The sequence below is a fragment of the Camelus bactrianus genome, chromosome 1, assembly GCF_048773025.1.
Source record: "Camelus bactrianus isolate YW-2024 breed Bactrian camel chromosome 1, ASM4877302v1, whole genome shotgun sequence".
NCBI classification, from domain to species: domain Eukaryota; kingdom Metazoa; phylum Chordata; class Mammalia; order Artiodactyla; family Camelidae; genus Camelus; species Camelus bactrianus.
Window position 1 is genome coordinate 39,650,229 of NC_133539.1, and position 23,199 is coordinate 39,673,427.

Here is a 23,199-nt window from a genome sequence, read left to right on the forward strand (position 1 = left end):
CAGTTTTATCACAAGGGCCTTTTAAATGTGGAAGAGGGAAGCAGAAGATCAAAGTCAGAAACAGATTTGAAGATGCTGTGCTTCTGACTTCGAAGATGGAGGAAAGGACCACAAATCAAGGGATGTACGTGGTCATTAGGAGCTGGAAAAGGCAAGGAAACAGATTCTCACACACAGATTCAGAAGCCGTGCAGCCCTGCTGATACTTTGATGTTAGCCCAGTGAGATTCGTTTCAGACTTCTGACCTCCAGAATTGTAAGATCATAAATTTGTTTTTTTTTAATCATGAATTTGGTGGTTAATTGTTACAACAACAATAGAAAAGTAATGCAGGTCCCCAAAGGAATAATATATTTTCAGAACATTTTCAATCCAGGATTGTTGGGGAAAATCATGGCTTTGGAGATGACAGACTAATTTCTATAATGAATGTTAAAATGAAACACAAACATACTCAACCCATGCAGGAGTTTAACAAACGCAAACCCTTACTTATCGAATTAGATTTAATCAAATGAAAAGCATCATCTGCCTCTGGGAAGGCACGGCAAGGTTCATCAACAATTACATTTACTGGAAAAGGAAGAGCTGAGTCACTATAAGCCTGAAGCATGAAAATGACTTCAGTCATTCTGCAGACTTCAAATCTCATAAACAGAAATAGACACCCTTGTTTGCAACCAGTTTCTTCTTTGTCTTTCAGATGCTCTGACCTTTTGCCGCAAGCGGAAGACGTGATTTTTATAAGTGAAGTACAGTGGTCCCTTGGTGTCTGAGGGGGATTGGTTCCAGGAGCTCCTGCAGATACCAGAATCTACATGTTCAAGTCCCTCATATAAACTGGCAGAGTCCCATTAGCTCTCCACACTGGTGGGTGTGGAGAGCCCACTGCAAATGATTCTAATTTCATGGCATTCAGAATATGTATCATGAGAGTTATCTGGGGACCATTTTACATGTAGGAAATGCAGCAGACCCCTTAAGGTCCCAGAATGACAGCCCAGTACTCTTTCTGTCTCTTTTTCTAAAGTGCTTGGCTTCTATCCATGAGAAGTTTTTTCATCTTCTTTTAACTCCATGGTCATTTGCTATTACAGCAGTGACCTCATAGTTTAATATTTTCCTTTCAGAGTTTATGTCTTGTGTAAAAGATTTTATGGTGGTGTAGTGATTGCAAAAACATTGGAAGCAAAGACAAATTAGTTTAGCTAAGTGGTAACTGGGTTTAAAGGGATTCCATGTTGGGGAGAAAGCAGCTGAAAATAAGGGTGTAACCAGGAGAATGTAACATTAGCTATATCCAGAGCTATGAAACAGCAAATTGTATTGCCCTTTAACGCCCTTGCCCTTGACCTCTGCCCCTTGTTAAGTACTCAGAAGCTGAAACTGAGCCCTGGCAGCCTTGTATTTCCCACAGCTATTCTGCAGAACCCAAGCTGGATGTGTCTTCTCTTTTCCATCCTCATATTCTATCAAGACTCAACCATTATGATTTTTTCATTCCCCTGCTTCCACTTCTAGCTCTTCTTATTAGGAAGGAGCTCACAAGCCAACACACATGTGGTCGTGCATGTAAGTGATTCTGGGAATTTCTTTCCTCCACAGAAGCAGATGATGACTATCCACCCCGTGAGTGTCCTGTCTGTCACTGCCAAATCTGTCCCTGGAATTTATGTTAAAAAGTAGCAAAGAAGGTAGAACCTAAGAGGTGGGAGGAGAAAGGAAAGAGGTTAGTTAACCTTCAAAATAAAGAGATGAGAGAATTTTGGAAATTTAGAGCAAATGAAAGGTGCTAGAGTATTGCAGGAATAAGATAACTGGAAAAGGGGAAAAAGGTAAAAGCATTCTTGCTGGGAGGGTGAAAGAACCAACTTTAATACGTTTTTAAAAGCACCAAAATTAGAATGTAATTCCATTTTTATCAGTAATAGATATTTGATCTGTGCTTCTATGAATGAGACAGTACACCGAGTGGACTAGAGGTTAAAAGGGTTACACACTAAGTTTAGGGTGACCAACTCATCTCAATTTGCCTAAGATTTCCTCAGTTTTAGCACTGAAATGTTCACATCCTGGGACTTCACGCTTTGTCAAACTGGGATGGCTTGTTACCCCAAGTCATTAGTAACTAATAATGGCTTCACATGTTACGTTTCTTGAGAGTAGAGTAAACTCCTGTTTTTCCTGAGAATGATTGCTAAGGATGAAGAGGAAACTATAATAGGTGTTTGCAGAGAAAAGGAAGAGGGAAAAAGGAGAAGGGGAAAAGGAAGAAGGATGAAACAGAGTGTTTGTGAGTTTATAAGGGGAGAGTCTTGATTTAAAGCAGTCGTTCTTAACCAGAAGTCATTCTATCTTCCAGGGGGTTTTTGGCAACATCTGGAGATAGTTTTGGTTGTCACAGTTGACTTCTACTGGCATCTAGTGAATAGAGGGCAGGGATTCTGCTAAACATTCTACAAAGCACAGGATAGCCTCCCACAGCAAAGAATCATCCAGCCCTAAAGGAATGAGTCATTAATCCCAGACTAAGACACATCCAAAAAGTGTATAGGAGGGGGGTTGGCGATGCCATCACAACATATATAGCGTGACACTGAAAAACTGATTTTCAGGTGTCTAAAATGGTAGTGCTGGCTTTCCTGACTACAGATCTTATACTTGCCCATCCATGTCGTGAACCTTCTAAGAGATGGACCAAATCTGTATTGGTGCCCCCAAAGACTAGATCATCCCAATCCTTGGAAATCATATGTACATAGTAAGTGTTGGTGAGTTAATATTAGAATGAAACACTGTTGGATATGGACAAAATGGAAAAGAAAAATAAGATTTAAGCATGGAAGATTTATACTACTGCTCTGCTAAAAGTTATTTTTCAAGGAGGAAAAGAAATCATTCTTCTAGACCTGGGATTAGTAAAGATTATACATTTGATGCCTAGCTCATATTGGACACTCAGACATTTGTCTAACAAATCAAATGTTGAGTAAGATGTCCCAAATTAAGTTGATGTTAATGTTTAGATTTTTTCCTTCTGAAGGGTCATACCACTCTTTATGTCAGCATTCAGTTTCTCTGCTTCTGTCTTCAACCCTTAAAAGAAATAGTGAATTGCCCTGATACTCCCTAACATGCCCCCAAAGGCATGACCATGTTTGTACAGAGCTGCATTCTCCTGTGAGCCGCGTGGATGGAGTTTGCACTGGTTGTCACAGTCCTGCTTTCTCTGGAAGCTTTGTGGAGGAGGGTGGATGGGGTGTGGGTTTCAGTCTTCTTTGAAAAAGACGTGGGATGATATGTTGGACTTAATTTCGGCTTTTTACTGCTGGCTAAGCCTGCCACAGGTTTAACCAGAGTTATCAATAGAACAGAATTCTAGAATCACAAAAACTTTAGGCTGGAGGAATGCTCATAATATCATTTTGTCTAATTTCCTGTCTCTTGGACATAATGTGGCATGATTCTTATTTTATTGATTGATTGATTGATTGATTGATTGATTGATGAAGCACTTAGGGTTTAAAAACTTTCCCAAAGTCACTTTCCAAAAGTGGCTTTTCTAAAGAATATGAAAGCCTCCCAACTTACCACTCTAATTGAAATTAAGACTGATATGTTGTTTATAATTTTAACATTTATTGTATTAGAAAACTGAGAAAAATTTTAAATATTTATATATATTTATTATTAACATGCTTAAAACAACAAAAATAAGCCAGTTACCTATTATCATTATGTAAACTTTTCAAAAGTAACTATTCTCTCCAAAAACAAACAAACAAAAAAGACAGTGAGAAGAGTGACATTGTTTTACATTTTTGCAAATCTCTTTAATGTTTACCTTAATAGACAACAGGATTCTCATATCTGCACTTACATTCATTCTTGCTCGATACTGTTTTGATTGAAATAAATGAAGAAACTCCAGCCATACACAGGTGAGTAATTGAAACAGAAAGAGGTATTTTAATATCCTTTTCAGATAATTGATGATATTATTCTTTGCTACTACGTCAAAACTTGACTCATCTTAATGAATAGTTGCAATGTGGAATCTGTAACAATCAATTGAATCCATTATTCATATTTTGAGGTCTTTTGTCCCAGTCGTATTTTATAACCTCTCATATATGTATATCTATATATATAGTCATATATATGTGTCATATATATATATATATATATATTTCATGCACACACACATATGCATATGCAGCATGTACTGTCCTAAGCTCTTTACAGATATTATCTGATTTAATTCTCACAGCAGCCTTATAAAGGTAGGCAACCATATCTCTATTTCGTAAATGGAGAAACTAAGGTTCATAAAAGTAAAGTCTCCTCTCAGAGTTTGCCAAGGTCACATAACAAGTAGGTGTCAGACCCAGAATATGAATCCATTGTGCTCTCCACCCCTACAATACTACTTCCCTTACTGTGGACAGAGTAAACATGAAGGTGAGGGGTTGTACCAAGCACACGTCATCAACCCCATTTTGCACCTAAGGAAACTGGGATTTAGACAAGCTTAGTGAGCTTATCTAAGATCACATGGGTTGTTAGAGGCCCAAACTGGGACCTTTTGACTTCAAGCTTCTACAATTCAAGAAATCCACAACACAGTTGTCACATAAAAAGAATACAACTTCTTTGTTCCTCTAATTTAGGAATAAAGTAGCTAGTATAAATGGAAAGGGTTTTCATTTTCTTCAGACAAATATAGACAAATTGTTAACTGTTTTGGTTCAAAGTCATTGGATAAAAATTCGTATTTAATAAGCATACATGCATATGTAAACATGCACATAGAAACTGGCACTTTAATCCTCAAAACATTTATTTAAAGAATTTAATAACAGCAAAAAAAAAAATTACCTCACTCAAGGTTTCTTTGTCAATGGGTCAAATTGACAAAATCTAAAACAGCTAGAAGAGTTTCATGTACATGCTACAGTCAGATCTTTGCAATTTGCTTTCATTGGTAGAGTCAGCATTTCAGGCACAGTCTCAAAATGAAATCTGGTTCTATCCTGAGCTTTTGAACACATAACCTCCCGGGAAGTGCCTTGTATTGGGTTGCTAGAGTCTTTTTTGAGGCTAGTTTGCATTCTCAAACCAGCTAACCTTCCCCTAATGAGCAAGAGTTAAAGGCCAACTTATGAAGTTACCAAAAATAGATCAGAAAGAGCCATTTCCATCACTTAAACCTTTTAAAAGTATCATATTACCAAGATTCCCCAAATTCTCAACATATCATTCAGATCCTCAGTATTCTGGGAAATCAATCATCAATCCTTATATCCCTTCACGCACTCTTGCTTCATTCTCGTGGGCCGCACAAGGCAGTTCACCACCCTCTCTAATGACCTTGCCACACACACCACCCAGTTCTTGCCCTCTCTTCTCTCACTCCACTCCCAGCCTGCTTTGTCTACCAGTGAAGAATGCTCACCTCGGGTGCACCGTGACCTCAGAAGTCTGCCCATGAACACCGCCCCCAGCACTCCACCTTTCTCTTCCCTGCATTGACAGAGAAGGCTCTCTCGCAGCATTCACTACTATTAAATTTGCTTGTGTGTCTGGCACATGAGCTCTATAATAGCAGAGCTCTGTTATTCATCTTTACTTCCCCTACACTCAGATCAGGGTCTGGCATGAAGTTGGCAAGTCTGTAAGAATATTTGGGGAACGCTGCATTTGCTGGGACGATCCTCTTGTTATCCGATGTTACGTGCCTTCCAAAGTGAAGCTTCTTAGTCTAATAGAAAGAGTTTCCTGGGATCCATTCTGTAATCTGCTAGATATAGCACTGTAGATAAATTATTTAACCTTTCGGCATCTGTATTCTGCAAGAGTTTTGGAAAAGTAATGGATAGTATATTAAGAATATATAAAGTATCTATCACAGTGACACATTGTAGGTTTTCAATGAAGTGTGGCTGTTATTATAATTTACTTGGTTCCCGTGGCCTCTGGTGGTCATGCCCCTACCAAAGGTTCTGTGTGTACATGCTGCACATCGACCCGGAGAGGGCAGTTAGACACTCAGCCATCACCTGGTCAACACAACATGTTCTTTAGAAAATTTCCCTGCCCCACCTTCCCACTCAGATCATTTCACTAATCAATGTCACTATTTAATATTGCCATAATCCCTTGTGCCCTTGTTTCAGTGATAAACTATGGAGATTATATTTTTCTTTCTTTGTCCAGAGATTTCTTGTTCTGACATGCTTTCTATTTTACACTGAACTTATTTTGTACACGTATGAAAGAACCAAACATTAAAATATAGGGAATGTTGTCTTTTCAGAATCAGCCCTTAAGCACTGACTAAATGCTGAATCTTAAGCTTTCTTATCATTGGAAAAAATACAGAGGGAGGGTATAGCTCAGTGGTAGAGTGCACACTTAGCATGCACGAGGTCCTAGGTTCAATCCCCAGTACCTCTATCAAAAATAAATAAATAAACCAAGTTACTTCCCCTCCCCCAAAAACAAACAGGACATAAATAAATAAGTTAAAACTATTTTTAAAATATATGGTAGCACACATATATATATATGTCTCCCAGTCATAAAAAGTAAATAGATTTCTTTGCTTTTTTTTTTTTTTAGGTTTCTTTGCTTTGAACTGAGAGATACTTTGGTTAAGAAGCATCAGTTATTAATAAACCATACCTGCTTTCACAATACACAGAATTATCTGGGCCTCCAGTAGTTTAGATAATCAGATAACCAATCACAGGCTAAATCTCAAGGGCAAAGGAATGACCATTTATTGCAGCTACCAGAGCAGAGTGTCTGGCAAGAAACAGATAAGAAAACTCTTAAGAGTGAAGGTGTCTTGCACCAGGACCCAGCGAGTACCGAGCCCAGCAGGAATTTGGACCTGGGCCTGGCTGACCCCAAAGCCGGGGTCCTCTTCCCCTGGCCCCTCACTGTCTCTGGAAGGCAGGACGCAGTGTGTTTGTGATTCCTTCTTACGTGTCGCCCTGCTGCCATCCCTCACATCACAAAGTACAAAATCGAAAACCCATTCCCCTCCTCACTGCAGTATTGGTAACCTAATCTGTTGCTCTACCAGAACTCTAGAAGGAAGGGAGGGCTTAAAAGAAAGCATCCTCCCAAATGAATTTCCACCGTCTTGTATACATTTGGAGTGAACTCAAGACTAGAAAGGCAGGCAGTTTCTCGTACATCTACAGAGAGCAGTGACCCTGGAAAACCATTTTCTGAAATCAGTTTTTTGGCGCTGATCTGAAAGTGAGTGATTGTGTTTGGTTGCATGTTGGTTTGTGGGTGGTTGGTTTAGGACAGGAGGATCCACTTCATAGTTAAGGGCAGGGGTGAAGACCACTGCCCTCCTCCCTCCTCAGGCTTGTCAGACCAGTTAGAAGGGATGAACTTGGTTGCTGGTGATAATTTGCGGGTTGTATGGACGGTAGAAGGGATTTGAGTCCACCCATTATTTCCCAGTCCTCCTGACTTCCCTCTGCCAAACTCTATCTGGCTAACTCTCTTAATTTCCCTGTGGGTGGGAGTGGGGAAGGGGGTGGTGTTCCTTTTTTAACAAGATGACTTTCTTTTGATTTAGCCAAGGACTAAACTTGGATCTTAGGGAGAGAATGACTTTAAACAATTTACATTTGAAATGAGGAAGTGACAAAAATAAATTTTAAAAGAGTAGGAAGAGGCAAAGCCAGCTGTTTCCTATGAAGCCTTGACAGCTTCGCAGCTATTCACTGTCCTTTTGCCCCAGTGGAAACTGGCTTCCTCTCCAACCTCCCTCACCTGTCCCGACAGCTGTAACCTCACCACTGTCATTTCCCCTCAGAGTAAGATTCTGAGATACATTATATGAGCTCTGGGCCAACTCAGTCAGTTCTTTACTTAGTTATGGGCAAAGCTATACTTTTCTTACAATAGCCGTAATAGATGACACTTTACAAATACTCCTTCGTTTAAACCTCATGGTCCTCCAATAAGAGGACTGATGAGGAAAGTGAGACTTAAGCTGTGTGTCCAAGTCATTTTTCTGACTCCAAGGCCTGTTCTCTAAACCAGAGGACTCCAAAATGTCTTCCCATCAGCAGAGTGCTCGTTAGAAACATAGATTTCCATGCATCCAACTCCAATATCCTGATCTAGTGAATGTGGAGTGAAGCCCAGATCTGTTTAAACAGACATCTCCAATGAAGGCAGGATTTAAATCTTGGCACTGCTGCTCTACATCTTTATAAACCTTACTTGGCACGGCCCCTGCACAGTTCTCAGTTCTGATAGTCACTCCTTCTTCTGGGTTCTCAGAGCACGCTGTTCTTACAACTAGTACAGCAGGAACCATGTTGTGCTAAAATTAGCTGGTTTTATTTCTGTCTCCCTGACTAGTTAGGGCGTTACTTGATGTCCAGGATATGGCTTCTTTCTGACTTCCTTTTTCTGACTTGCTCCTTCCACTGATCTTTACCGGGTTGGGTTCTCCTTGTTATTGGGGATTCTGCTTCAAATTTCCCTCCTCAGAGAACCTTTTCTGATGATGTTAATTAATTCAGAAGCCTACCACTCATTCACTGTCTTTTCACCCTATTTCATCATCTAGCAGAAGCATAGAGCTTCGCACAGGAGGTACTCAACTAGGACCAGATTATCCAAAGGCAGATTGAGTATATTCTTAGGGCACCAGAAAAACAGAGGTACTTTTTCTTTTTAAAAGAAGTTGATGAAAAACTATATTTTTAAACTGTAGAAGTCCTGTGGAAAAAATTAGGATCTTGCTGGTCTCTCTCCCACTTACATTATGGCTTAGTATTATTTTTATAGAGAATTACCTATTGAAAATGAGCTCTGTAACAACTGGGGGGTTTGAGTCTCTAAGGATTTTAATCTGGCACTAGTATATGTTTAGCATCATTGTTTTCCAAAACACTTTGAAGAAATTGGGCAGGTATTATTATCCAGTCTCATCTTGTAGAGGTTAAAAAAAGAAGCACACACAAAAAAGGAAATGGCATCAGATCTCACAGGTTAAAGGCTTAGTCCTACAAGACTCCACCTCCCTCCCCACTTCAGACTCCAATCACCAAGTCCACGTGGCCACCTGTGCTTCTTATCTGCCGCCTATAGATTGGGGGTTCCAATGACTCACTCCTTGGGTTCAGTTAATTTGCTAGGGCAGCTTACAGAATTCAGAGAAACATTTTACTTACTAGATTACCAGTTTATTATAAAAGGATATAACTTAGGAACAGCCAAGTGGAAGAGATGCATAGGGCAAGGAATGGGAAAGGGCACAGAGCTTCCATGTCCTCTCTGAGTGCACTACTCTCCCCAAATACACATGTGTTTACCAACCCAGAAGCTCTTGGAACCCCACACTGTTGGGTTTTTTGGAGGCTTCCTAACATAGGCATGATTGACTAAATCATTGGCCAATGGTCACTGAACTCAACCTCCAGCCTCTCTCCCCTCCTGGGAGGTCTGGTTGGTGAATCTGAATGTTCCAACCCACTAATCATAGGGTTGGTTCCCCTGGCAACCAGCCCCCATCCTTAGGTAAGGTCCGAAAGTCACCTCCTTCTAACTGGAAGAGGGCCTGAGATAAGTGGGAACACTGTCTTTTTCCATTGTCTCAGACTTTGTCATTAAAGTTTGACTTGACATTCTTCCCTAGACTTGGGGAGGACAGGTCAAATTTTCTTGCTCTGTCAAGTTTTAAAAGAAAGGATTCTTATAAATGGATTGTTCTTTACCATTATTCTCAATAAACTTTGGCAAGGATGTGACTCAGAATGAAACTACTCTTTTCATACGTGAATGCAGGCATAGGTCTTGTAAAATCTTTAAAGAGAAACAATGTGAGAAGAGCAAAGCCTGTCATTGATCTCTGAGGACCTGTCCCTTTCCAGAACCTAAACTGGGCCAGCAAACTGTTTCAACGCATCCTGATTCAAAATGAGGATGAGATGAAGGGGACAAAAGAGGAACTGGAGAAGTGAGAAGCTTAAGGAGATTGTAAGAGTATTTAGGAATATATGGTCCAAAAAGGACGTTTAGCAGAAATTAGAGGGATAGTTCTCTCCTCCACAGAAGGGAAGAAAGTTTGTTAAATAACCTTTTGCTGCAGCCTTTATTAATTTGTTGTTGCTATTGACATTTTCCTGGCTATCTCTTGGTTGAATTTTTGTCAAAATGTAGTGGGTTTAGTGCAATACTTAGAAATTTTGATATCATAGAATCTTAGACTTGTAGAAATTTTTGGAATTAGAAAATCAATCCTTTACCTATGCAGAGATTAATTCTGAAAAATAGCTATATGGTTAACACAGGCAAATTATTCCATCACTGGATATCTTGTGGTATTCATTTGAATGTCTGTATAAGTACACAGCCCTTTAATGATATGATTTGATCCAAAAGATAAAACTGGAGATAAATAGAGAAAAATAAATGAACCAAGAAATATGTCTAAAAGAGTCTCCCACCTGAAAATCAGGTTAGTAACCTTCATTTAAAATTAGTTCTTAAAGCCAACATTTTGATAAGACTGTAGAGACTCCATGGTTACTTTCTGATGAGAGCCTGGATGGTCAGGGTTCATGCTGCTAGCTGTACATACAGGATGCTTTGGGGCTGTAAAAAGGAAAAATGTGACTAACTTTAACATTAAGTGTATTTTAATATATTACATATTGATTAATAAATGACATGCTTTACACTGATTCCAGGGTTGGATAATTTAGCAGCTTGTCCACCTCATCAAGGATGCAGACCCTTTCTGTCTTCTTGCTCTACCTTCCTCAGATGTTGGCTTGATGTCTTATAGCTGGAAAAAGGGCAGGGAGAGCACTCACTTTCCTCATTTATCTTTAAAAAAAAATTTTTTTTATTGAAGTGTAGTTGATTTACAATGCTGTATCCTCACTTATCTTTTGAAGAGATAAGGAAAACTTTTCCAGAGGCCTTCCTCTCCTATCTCATTGGCAAGAATTGTGTTGCATGCCCATTCCTAACCTACTCCACCACAAAGGCAGTGGTTACCATGGTTGGCTCAAACCAATCCTGATTTACACCCCTGGGCTGGAAAAAGCCCAGTCTCCCTTAAAGTTTATGGCCCACTAATTCCTTAAAATACTTGGGTTTCTACTGACAAGGGTACAGGGGGAAAAGGATGTAAGACAGATGGTTCCACAAAGAAGGCAGTGTTGTGTGTTTGACAGTCAGTGGTGCACAGAGGAGGGTTTATATCACTTCCTCACCCCCCACAATGAAAGGAATTCTTATTATTCACAAGTTCTTTCAAATATTGAGATGATTGTTGCTTTTGTCATTTCCACTTGGGCTTGGAAATTTTCCTGGCTAGAAGTAAAAGGAGTCTAATTTCTTTGTGTTGGGTCAACTACCCTAGCAACAATGTTTAAATGCAGCTCTCACGTGACTCCTAAACTGTTTCCTAAAGCTCCTAAGCTACATTCCCCTAGTCTCCTTAGCCCTTCCTCAGGGTTTCCAAATCCTTCACTATGTCTTCTCACTGCACATCCCTTATTTCTCCTCAATGAACTACGAAATCTCACCTTTCAAGACCTCACTCTAGAAAGCCTTTCCAAGTTACTGGTGGCCACTATGCACTCCACAGTCTGCTGGAGTCCTCTCGTTCCTCCTCAATGCCAGCACTCACTGATTTCTATATGCTGGTCACCGTGCCAGAGACTTTATCAAGAGTCTCAATCTTCACAAGAACCCTGTGGGACAGTTGTAATTTGATTTCATCCCTCTCTTTTTTTTTTTTTTTTTTTTGTATATATATTTTGATTGAAGTGTAGTCAGTTTACAATGTGTCAGTTTCTGGTGTACAGCACAATACTTCATGTAATTTGATTTCAGTTTCATAAGTGAGAAACTTGAGGCACAGAGAGATTCAGCAATTCGCATAGGTCACTCAGTATGTAAATGGTGAGGCCAAGATTCAAAACCAGATGACTAGATTCCAGGGTCCTGGCTCATAAGATCTTATCTGTATCTCCAGAATTCTTCTTGCCCAGTCCCTGGCACATAGTGAACACTTCACAAATGTTTACTGAGTGAATGAATAATTCGTAATATTACTCTTCTGTATAATGTCATTTATCAATTTCCTCCTGAAAATGTATGCCCAGTATTGAAAACACTACTCCAGGGGGGAGGGGGTATAGCTCAAGTGGTAGAGTGAATGCTTAGCATACGCAAGATCCTGGGTTCAATCCCCAGTACCTCTGCTAAAAATAAATAAGTAAACCTAACTACCCCCAAAAAAATGAAAATAAAAAAGGAAACACTACTCCAAGTGGTTTTTGACCAGAACAAAATAAATGGCATAGGTGGGAAGCTGGATAATGCACCCCCCCCAAATTATCCACATCCTAATCCGCAGAAACTGTGAATATGTTACTTTAAATGGCAAAAGGAACTTTACAGATGTAATTAAGTTAAGGATCTTGAGATGGGGAGATTATCCAGGTGAGCTCAATGTAATTACAACAAATAAAAGGAGAGAGATGGTCAGAGTCAGAAGAGGATATGTTTTGAGAGAAACGAGGGTTACAGTCAGAAGGGAGAGATTTGAAGCTGCTACGCTGCTGGCCCTGAAGATGGAGGAAGGGGCCACGAGCCAAGGATGCAAGAGGGCTCTAGAAGCTGGAGAAGGCAAGGAAACTAAGCCCCCCTGGAACCTCCAGAAGGAATGCAGCCTTGATGATATCTTATTTTTCGGACTGCTGACCTACGGAACTGTAAGAAAATAAATTCTTGTTTTAAGCCAACAAAGTATACTTTGCTATAACAAAGTTTAGCAGCAAGAGGAAATAATACAGCATAGGTTTTTTTTAAAATAGCTATTTTTATTATCTTCAATGACCAGCCCATTCTTGGGCTATATGCTGTTTGATACCAGTTTTTTAATATTTAAACTGGGGACTCAACCCAGGACCTCATGCATGCTAAGCATGCGCTGTACCACTGACCTATTTCCCACCCACCACATAGGTAATTTTTTTCATGTGGTTTTCCATGTTTCTATTAATAACAGCCTAGTAGTGAAGTCCTCTTGATATTAGGAACATTGAGTTTTCAGACTGCAGGCAGATTAATCTAAAGATACAGATTCTCTGTTTTCATTTTTTTAAAGCCTCTTAGTTAGCATTTGTCCCGTGTTGCCCAGACCTTCTGAATTGTCACTACTATCCTAGTGCCTCTTGTTTGCTTTCATTATATATATATATATATATATATATATATATTTTTTTTTTTTTTCATGGAGGTGCTGAGGGTTGAAGCCAGGACCTCAGTGCATGCTAAGCATGTGCTCTACCACTGAGCTATATACCTCCTACCTTTTTGTTCTCATTGATGCTGCCTTAGAAGTTTGTTTCCCAAAAGGCCCATTCACAAGAAATAACAAATTCCTCACATCCTCAGGGCTGCATTCTCATCACAAAATCTAACAATATACTATCCATTTGGATGTAGTCAGAATTTTTTTTTAATCTAAATTTCTAAAACATCTGCTGATGGGAGGTGAAGAGTCATTTCAAATTAAATCATTAAGGATCTCAACTTTCAGGTATTTTGAATCATGACAATCAGTGATAGAAGGAGATTTCTGACTTCAAGTTAATAGACCCTTGCATTTAGAATATAAAATATTTATTATTTTGTTTTGCCTACCTATTTAAATTTGTATTTTACTAATAACCTATGCCTTGTTATTCCTCCTATGAAACAGAGATCATCTATCTCACAGTCCTTTAATAATGACTTTAACTTGGGAAGCTGGTATATTTAATTCCCTAAGCCATGCTTGTTAAAGTGTGGTCCCTGGACAGGCAGCATCAGCAACTCTGAGAGCCTGTTAGAAATAAAAATTCTCAGGCCACACTCTGGTCCTACAGAATTAGAAACCCTGGGGTGGGGCCAGTACTCTGGAGGAATAATTAGAGCCTGGAGCTATGCTGGGTGACTGAGGTCAGAGTGTTATACTTCTAAAGACCTTTTCGGAAAAGTCATTCATATCTCAGTAGCTAAAAATCCTTGGGTAAGATTTTCTTCTGGCAAACTCACATGCATGTCTTATTTTAAGCAAGTATAACACTAGAAAAAAGGAAAATCTTTAAGAAAAAATTAACAAGGAAGATTATTTTCTGCACAAAACAAATTACAAATATCATTTTTCCAAATGCTTCCAGGAAGTTAGTTGTTTCCATTTATGTCTAACACTTACAATACCCTGCTATATAGTGGTTGTCTACATGTCTGTTCATCTGTAAATATCATCAAAGTGGAAAATCTGTCTGTTCACCACTGTTTCCTCTGAGCTTAGCCAATACATGACACATACAGACTCTCAGTAAGTATCTGTAGTCTGAATGCCTGTTTTCTCAAGACAGAAACTCCATTGTCTGGAATTCTGTATGTATATCTAGCCTTGAATGCCCCTGTGCTGGGCATATAGTAGGTTCTCAATAAACATATAAGTGAATAAATCAATGAAATCATGATGTGTCTATCCAATTCCATTCCCACTATTAACATGATCAATTCACATCATGATGTCCTATAAAGTTTTGTTAGAAATAAGTAGACATGGATTTGTGCCAAAGGAATTTCTGTTGCACTAAGATTATGACTGCAAAAAATAATTGACATTAAAGCATTTAGATTGCACAAGGTACTTCTGTAGAGATGAGGAAAAGCCAGCTAATGAAAAGATAGAAAAATATTTCAGAAATTAACCTGAATTTTGACCAGAACCCATTTTATTATATCTGAACCAAAACAGATACTATTAAAAAAAAAAAGACTAATCATATTAAGTAATCAAATATTAACAAAAACTGATAATTGCGTGGTTCCAAAATAACAGGGAGAAACTTTACATTAAATCTGTCACTGCAAGTTTGCCATGCAATTTTTTTTTACTAAGTATATTTCTTAAGAAGTAAGTGACATTCATGTCCAAACTTTTATATTCATGATTGATTTCATGAAAAGATCCCAGACCTCAGTTTTCTAACTGGATATACAGAAAATCAAATCCACAGCAATTCTGTCTCTTGTTTTAACTGGTTTGGGGGGATAGAGAGAGGAGTAGATTGCAATAGAAACTGAAGAAAATCATCTTTCCCCCAAATAAGATGAGCTTGTTTTAAATTTGTTCGACCACTCAGCAAAGTTAAACACCGTTCATTGTTGTTGTTTTTATCTGATCCTTTAATATGATAACATGTATTGTGTGTGGCTTAGAGGTGGGGTTGGAACTCAATCTTATTTGCCTAGGAATCCTGTATTTTTGAAACTCAGATCTTCCATACTCAGAACTCAGTTTGAGAAAGGCTACTCAATTCCAAAAGCAAGTATTTATTTAATTCATTGTGAAATAACATTTGTAAAGAGAAGAACTGAAGAGGCCCACAGAACATTGCATCAGACTCTGTTTTTATTTGTTAGGTCACTCCTGGATGGATCTTTATTTTTAAAGATAGTAAGAAGAGAATCATTTTGACTATGGGAAAATAGAAATGATGATGAAATGGAAAACCTGATGTTTAGTTTGAAAAAATTTTTTAAAAAGACATAAATAAATGGATCACTCTTTGATCACAATCCAAAAGCTGGGAAATTAAGTTACATCTGTTTGCTTCAGTTAGTTTTTTTCTGTATGTGTCAGAGTCTGTTGAGGGGTTGCTGGGCAAAGGTATTAGATCCTTCTTCCTCTGCCAAATGAATGTATGTGCCAGGCATCTGGACCCACTCAGACCTAGGTTTGAATCTTGTTTTGTTCCTGTTTTAGTTCTCTTCATACAATCTCAATAATATTTAACTCTCAGGGTTGTTACTATTAAATGTGATCAGGAATGTCAAGTCCCTCCTTAGGGTTCCATGAATGTTAATTTCCTTCTCCTTCACCCACCTCTCATGCCTGTTTAGGGCTTTATGCATTTGGGGCTGCCATGTTCTGCCTTGTGTTGTTAGATGACTGTTAATAAGAATTTGTCTTAAACCTCTTTATGTCCCCCCACGTATCCCTGCTGTAAAGATTTATCCCTCCATCTCTAGAGGGTAACCAAGCTTTGAGGTTCTGTTGCTCAGTGACTTCTCTGATAAAGGGTTAAAAAAAAAAAAAAGTTACCAGATCCCTAGAAGACAACTCAAGTATGTTTTCAAAAGGGAAGAGTGATAGAGGCAGAGAAGGTGGAGTCCACTATTGTTTTCCATTTGGTCGGTTGCGGGGTTGGGGGAGAGTTGGGGAGGCAGGGAGTCAGGGAAAAGGAGCCTACATGAAGTCTGGGAGATCTGCCCCAGACTGGGAGGTGAAACACTGAGTTGTGGGTCCCTAGGTTATTGTCGTACAGAGAGCTGCTCTAGGTGATGTGACCTCTGATGAGGTGACTGCGGGAATCTAGGCCTGGGGAGAGAGAAATAAACACTAGGTGAGAGGGAAGCACAGGTGAAATGGAGGTGATGATGTCTGAAGGCTCTTTCAGGACACTGTTAATTATTAGAATGTCAGCTCCAGGAGAGTGAGGATTTTTGTCTGTTTCCTCACTAGCAAGCTATATTCCCAGCACCTAGAACAGTGCCTGGCGTATAGCAAGCACTTAATAAGTATATGTTTGATGACTGAATGTGGAGTGTGTTAATGACATGAAGGATAGAAGTTCAAGTAAGACGAAGGGAAAGGAGGAGAGGTCAAGGATGACTCTAAGGTTTCAAGTGTGAAGGTGGGAGAAAAGTATCATCAGTGACGAGTCAGTTAAGAGAAAAGTCTGGTTGGTGTAAAGGACTAAAACATTCGGTTTTCTATTTGTTGACTCTGCTTTTTGTAAAGTACTTTGCATACAGTGGGTAATGATAAATACATGTTGAACAGGATGCTCAGCAAGCAGTTGGAGGTACAAGACTGAAAATTAAGAAGTAGTCAGAACTGGAAATTGAAGACTGCCAAGCCCCTCTGTGAAAGTCATGAGTGGATCCCCGAGAGATCTCAGATATAGAATAAGTGTGGCAGGGAACGAGGGGAGACTGAACTGCAAGGAAATGCACATTTTCTGAAGCAATGTACAAAGGAACTTATGAATGCACCTTGGAGTTAGGTACAATTTAGAGACAACTTCCAGATATTTATCACTGGATTTTTATGGTTTTCCAGCCTGTGGGTTAGAATTTTGTCTGAGAAATTCTCAGTGGCAGGACTCAGTGCTAAAGGGCCCAGGAAGATTCGATGGTATTCAGCTTTTTAATCTATAGACAGTAAACCTTGTATCAGTTATACAAAATTTGGTGGATCCGAAGTCTAGGATCTGTTTGGCTTGGTTAAAATGCATTAATTTATCATGATTCGCACAGAGGCATACAATTAAATCCTCTCTACTCCCATCTCTCTCTCCAAGCAAAATCAAAATTATGTGTGCCTCTTTCTAACCCTTAGACAGGGATTCAGAATCCTTCAATTCTGTAGAGTAATATTAAACTGATGAAGATTTATCAATATTTATCAATATTTGTCACTTTTGAGGCACTGCAGATAGCTGTTTGGATGACCAGTATATCACCATGTGGTTAATATGCTGGTAATAATTAACAGCCATGAGCAGGATTTGAAAAAAAAAGTTGCCAATATGGCAATCTGAACACACATATACAAAATTAAAAAGTTTATAAGAAGATGCAGTAAAAACAAAAACTGTAGTAAAACAGAGTACTCTCTTAAATCACGGGGAAACAGTTAGTTTTAAGCCTTCATTTTACTTCTACTTCAGTTGTTCATAAGTGGTTCTTGTATCTATAAGTCTTTATTACCAATACTGGCTCCCTTGTATTCTTAATGTCCTGTAGTGTAATAAACTGTTCCCAGCAAGGGATGGAAATAAAGAACTGAAGTAATGGATTTGTCTGCTCCTGAGAAGCTGCTGAGCATGTTTTCTGTGTGATGGTCCCGATGCCATTACAACTACTCTGATGCCACTACTTCTGCTACTATAATTACCTTTAAAATGGGATGTCTCCCCAAGGGAGTTCAGGTGTGAAAGAGGGCAGACTCAGCCAGGAGGGATTATGACTAGGGATCTGAAGAAAGGTTTCAGTAATTTACCTTTCTTTTTCTTTCTTTTTTTTTTTAATTGAGTTATAGTCAGAGTAATTTACCTTCTATGTAACCCCGGAGAAAACATTCTGGTTTGGGGGAACTGGAGCAAGAACAATGGGAACTGGAAATGACTGCAATTCCACGTAAGTTAACATCTTGATACCCACGTGCAAAAGGCTAATTCTGCCTTTACACAATTAACCATGGTTGTGTTTTCCCAAAATATCACACTCTAGCATAAATAGCTATTAATTTTCCCATGTCCTTCATCTCTTGACTAGAAAGGCACGATGTCATGGGTGTGAAGCGTTTAATCTGGGTTCACATCCTAAATTTGATACATATTATTTCTGGGCCCTTGGACAAATTATGTAATTTCTCTGAGTTTTCAATTCTGCATCTGAAAAATGGAAATAGTGATATTTAGCTCACAGTGTTGCTGTGTATAATAAAAAATACAATCTATAAAATCACCTAGCACCTAGCAGGGGTATAATAAATAGGAGGTCACACTTGAGTTGTCAGCTTTAATAATGTAATAGCCAGTTATTTTACCAGCAAAAGTGAGTTTATTTGGGAAAAGCCACTTTACTAAAAACATTTAGAGTAAACAGCAAAAGCCCTCCCTCCCTTCCCCTCTTTGCTTTATAATTCTAGAAGAAATCTCTGTCAACATTTTGGTATGTAGCCTTCAGAACTTTTCTCACATTCACAAATATATACACACACATATCATTAGTCCTTTACTCTTCTGCTTAATATAAATGAATCACACACACAGAATGTGCTTTCTGGATGTAGAACTTCTAAAGCCAATATACTGTAGCTGCCATCACATTAGTGCATGTATGTGCACATTTATCATAGCTTTGCAATAGCTCATTCTTTACTAGGATATACCATAATCTAATTAGTCACCTTCTCTTTGTGGGCATTATTTTCCTGTTTTTAAACATTACAAACAATGCTGCTGTGACCATCCCTATACACATTCTTGGGTTTCTACATAATTATTTCTACAGGATGGAGTCCTAGAAAATGGAATTGCTGGTTTGAACGATACACGCATTTACAGCAGACTGGAGTTTGGAACTGCAGAGAAGCCTTTGTGCCACTCTCAGCCCACTGTAATGACTCCACTTTGCACTGTGCTTCAGGAATCCAGTGGAGCATAGTTTTTTTTTAAGCATGCATTTCTGAACATGAAATATAAAGCAGTAAATTATTTGAGTACAGGTTCACATATCCTATGGTACAGGAAAAATGGGGTGTGAGAGGATGGCCGTGTCCCAGGTCTCGGGCGAGTGCCTGGGACATGCCCTGCCAAGTGAGGGGCCTTGGCTTTGCACAGGAAAGAATTCTAGAGCAAGGTGTACTTGAGTAAAAGTTGATTTATTCAGAGAGATGCAAACTCCATTGACTGAGTTTAGTTTATCCCAGAAGGCTAGAAAGGCCATGAGGCATGGGGGTGGGTATTTAGTTTAAAGTAAAAGTAGGCACACACTCCATAGACAGAGTGCAGGCCATCTCACTTAGAAGGGAGAGCAGCCTTGGCCATGAGGTGCGGGGGTTGTTAGTTTATATGAGCTCAGTTAATTCATAAGCTAACAAGTGAGAGGACTATTCCAACTACTTTGGGGGAGGGGCTGGGATTCCCAGGAACTGGGCCACCACCTACTTTTGGACCTTCTATGGCCAGCCTGGGAGGTGTCATGGCACCTGGGCAAGTGCCATTTAGTATGTATATAGTATGTATAATATATATATATATATTACAACAAGGGTACAACAAGGGTATATTACAACAAGGGTCTCCTGAAAGTCAAATCTCCTGCCGTCTTGGGCCTCAAGGTCTACTGGGAGTTGAATCTTTCACCATCTTGGTGTTAACTGCTGTGTCATTCCTTTAAATGCTCCCTTCCCTCCTATCTCACCTATGCCCACAATTCCACTTTATCCATCTTAGAACAACACTCTCATGACGTGAAATAGCATAAGGTCAGCTCTGTAACCAGCTAAGGTGAGAGAAAGGTGTTAGCTAAAACTGTTAAGTAAAATTAATGGGCTAAGTGAGTACTGTTACCTGCATATTCTGACAGAATGATCAGTCACGGGACTAGAAGTTAGGAGAGCATCTCCACAGATAGAAGGGGAGGCGGGGACATCTCCCTCCTCTCCTGAGATGGGGCATGGCAGCCGGGGCAGTGGTCCAAGGCTTCTAGCACATCTCAGGATTGAATGAGAGTTCTGAGCAAGCGGCTCGGGATGCAGCAGTTTTGCAGACAGCCCCCTTAAACTCCAGGGGGCGTCCTTCTGTCTGTGCAGCAACCAGAAGGGCTGCCCTCTTTGTTCACGGGGTAATGAGGAGTCAGCTTAGAATCTCAGTCCTTTCCCTCCAGGTCCTCTCTCCTAGGTCACTTGGCTGGGGACCAAACTGTCTTTGGGGGAGGAAAGTTAAGGAACTTTAATTAGGGTTTTGAAATTCAAATCCAACACAACCTTTTACATTTGATAACAATCACCAAATTGCCTTCAAAAAAGAAAGTTCTTTACACTTCCTTGCAGTTTCCTTGTCACCTTTGATGGAAACTCACTAATCTCATTAATCTTTTTAGTTTTTGCCAATCTGATTTCTCCTTGTTGTCTCCATTTCCTTACACAATGTGATGATTAAAAAGACACTAAAATTTTTGCACATGTTTGTGAACTATTTGTATTTCTTCTGTGAATTGCTTGCTTCTGGCCTGTGTCCTATTTTTAAAAGGGTTGTCTTTTTTTTATATATATAGGAATTCTTTAAATATTCTGCATATTAACCCTTCTAAATAATATTGCAGTTGTTTTCCATCAGTTGTCTGAATTATGGCTTCTACCATCTAGGTATTTCACATGTTCATGTGCTTAGAACACGCTGAATCCCAGCTCCACCCTCCCACCTCCCCTCACCTTCCAGCTTGTGGAAGGAGAGTAAAAGCAGTTCCTGAGAACTACTGGGACACTAAGACTTCTGAAACCTCAACAGGACTAATAGAATAAAGAGAGACTCCTTTTTACTAAACGGCAAATAAGCTTTCTGGTAGACCTGAATTCCTTCTTTATTCTCTCTCACAATACTGGAGAAATCAACACAGTGGTTATTTACATGTGCAAATATATGATCAGAGACTGCTCTAAACTGGAGACATTGGAGAAGTTAGGGTTCTGCTTAGAAGAACGTTTCTCCACACTGTAGGCAGAGTCATAGCTCTATGTCAGGATTTAGACTCCTTACATACTGGCTTATTATTTTTGAGAGGCACATGTACTTTAAACAATTGCTAACAGGAGATGAAACCCCAAGACAGCTAGAAGCTGGGGCTGGCAGGATCTTTCCCAGAGATGGAGGAAGGACTGTGTGCAAAAAGGATTAGCTTGGTAAAGCTAAGTCTTGAGCCAGATATTGTTTAAAACTGAACAACCTAAGCCTTGAGAATGTTAAGTAAACTCCTTTTTATTAGTAACTTATAAGGGGATATTGTGTGAAAGTGGCCTCTCATCACCTTGAAGGTGTCTCCAGTCCTGCAGTTCATCTACTGTGATCTGATGTGACCTGCTGAGAGCATGCCCCTACAAGGAGGTCTCCTCTGCATGCTGTAGACAGTCCTACATCTATCATGCCAAGAAAGCTTGTACTTGGGACAGGGCATGAGAATGGGAAGGCAAGCCCTACACTGGGATGAGTAAGAAATACTACTTTCTTTAACCTTACTCTAGACTATGAGCCTATGGGTGCTGAATGGCACCCCAGGGTAGTGTGGAGAGCCTGACTCTCACCTGTCCCTGCATACACAGAGGACACAGCCCATGAAAAATGTCATTCTAATTCAAAGAGATTGCACCATCCATAATCAAAAAAACAAACCTAGCAAACAGAGCCAGTCCTATATGTACACTGCCTAAATATTATGTTTTCAGGGGCCTTTAAAGGACCCTGCATGTTCCAATAGCCCTCTCCTACTTCCTGGCCCTTCCTCTCCCACCTCATTAGAATGAATCTACACAAAAGCTGAGTTAAATATATTTACATTGTGAAAACATCCCCCGCCCCCACCACTGGTCAAATTACCAAAATCACTATCCCAGAGAGGTCTACAAATTTATAAACCTACCACCCTGTTTAATTCTTTATCACCTTCTACAAGAATTCAAAACTTTTACATAGTTGCGATCATGTGTCCATGCAATAATGTATCCTGTGTTGTTTGTTTGTTTTTTTAAATAACATTTCACAGGTCAAAAGCCCCTGCCCCAGATAGTTACATACTGGTAAGTTCCTGGGAAGAAAACTGGTTTTGGTTCCAGGCACATTCATTTGAATCACAGTTCAAAAATAGATCTTGTATGACTTTGGGAGCATTACTTAACCTCCTGACTCCATTTTGTAATTCCTAGGATGAGATTACTCTGGCTCACAGGATAAATACGAAGAACAGATATGACATATGGAGGGTAGCTGACTCATGGTGGGCAGTGACTGGTAGTTCATATTCTTACTTCCTGAATTGATGGTTTTTGTGATAAGCACTGTGCCAAGAATTCTTTATGTCATTGTCTCTTCTAACCCTCCTAACAACCTCTGAAAATAGGTTGTATTATCTCACTTTCAAGGTGACCAAAAGGAAGTACACTGAGTCACTTGCTCAAGGTCACAAAGCAGGCCAGTGGAGGAGGTGGACTTTGAAGTAGGCTTCGGTGGACAGTGCCTTTTTTGGCCACTACTGAATAAGAAGCACAAATGTCACCTAGGAACAGCAGATGGCCTCTCCCCTTAACACATAACTTTGCAGATCTAAAAATCCTAGGGAAGCCAGGGTGGAGGAGATTTAACACTACTTTAATTCTGAAGAATGTGAACAAGAGAAGGGTAAGAAGAAACTCCAGAAAACCTAAAAGGGCAGAGTAACCTCAAGAAAAATGGGCCTAGATGGACAAATACCGGGAACATCTTTCACTACTCTGATGTCTCAGCAATCACCTTTAAAATTACAAAATTCGTGTGGGTTACTTCAAAGGCAATTTGTAGAAACGGACAAGAATT

The 23,199-nt window shown here is 39.5% G+C and overlaps 1 long non-coding RNA gene across 4 annotated transcripts in view; it reads left to right on the top strand.

The window, feature by feature from the left end:
* The window catches only part of LOC105077926 (uncharacterized), an 87,763-nt gene extending 65,348 nt beyond the window's left edge, over positions 1-22,415 (top strand). Inside the window, exons 10-12 of one of the 4 annotated variants that reach the window (XR_012506438.1) lie at positions 705-3,942; positions 18,168-18,265; positions 21,003-22,394. This is a non-coding gene — a long non-coding RNA (uncharacterized LOC105077926). Of the gene's footprint in view, positions 1-704; positions 18,266-19,144; positions 20,818-21,002 lie in introns of those variants that run through there. The other 3 variants (XR_012506437.1, XR_012506436.1, XR_012506435.1) reach the window with 3 other exon arrangements.
* The last annotated feature ends 784 nt before the right edge of the window (positions 22,416-23,199 follow it).